Source organism: Tupaia chinensis, unplaced genomic scaffold (assembly GCF_000334495.1).
Source record: "Tupaia chinensis unplaced genomic scaffold, TupChi_1.0 Scaffold138390_1, whole genome shotgun sequence".
Lineage (NCBI taxonomy): Eukaryota > Metazoa > Chordata > Mammalia > Scandentia > Tupaiidae > Tupaia > Tupaia belangeri.
This window is the reverse complement of record NW_006198287.1, coordinates 1,171,193-1,172,151: the sequence shown is the minus strand read 5'-3', so window position 1 is coordinate 1,172,151 and position 959 is coordinate 1,171,193.

Here is a 959-nt window from a genome sequence, read left to right as displayed (position 1 = left end):
CTATGGGGTGAGTCAGCAGCTTGGCCTGGCTGCCCGGAGACTGCTGGGAATCGGCCAGGACCCAGGCTGCCAGGCCTCGACTTCTGACGTGTGCCGACTTGCCCTGGGTGGAAACCTCTCTTCCTGGGAAGGAGGGGCAAAGGCCCTGGGGTGTCCCTGGGCCTGGAGATGCCTCCTTTGGTTAGCAACTGCTCAGGGGCTTCGGCGTGTGTCTGCTCTGTCCTGCTGCACCGTGACTATGTAGGACAGGGTCCTCCTGTCACTGCACCTCCCAGGTTGAAGCCCTTCCAACTGGCTGCCATCTGGGGAGGGACGGCACCCAGGGAGCCGACTTAGGCCCGGCTCAGCTCCTCTACTGGGTGTGAGACCCAGGTGTCACTTCATTGCCCTGTGCCTCAGTTTCCCCACTGCGTGAGATAAATTCCATGTTGTCAACAAGTGACTCAAAGCAGGAGCTCAGTAAATAGGACATTTTCCTTCTGCTTCATCCTGTCATTGCCCATCTTGGAATCACAGTGGCTTCCTGCCAAAGTCCTAGCCTCACGGTAGGAAGGTCCTTTCTCATAGTCCCCTCCTAACCCTTGTCAGTACTAAGACAGGCTTAGCAGAAGTCGCATGGCACCTCAGTGCACTTGCAGTTTAAAAGACAGCAGGGCTTGCTGGGCAAACGCAGCTTCCAGACAGGTTCTGCAGTCCCCCTTGTTGAACTTGGAGCACAGGAACTCTGTCTCCCCTCCAGCCTTCTGACACAGAAATTCTGGACCCCCTGGTTTTACCTCTGTCACTGCCTCTCCGTCCGCACTGCTCAGCCCCCAGCCCCCCCAGCCTTCTGACACAGAAATTCTGGACCCCCTGGTTTTACCTCTGACACTGCCTCTCCGTCCGCACTGCTCAGCCCCCAGCCCACCCCTCATCCCCCCTCCCCCCACTCTCCCCCCGGCCCCCCGTCCCCCCGCCTC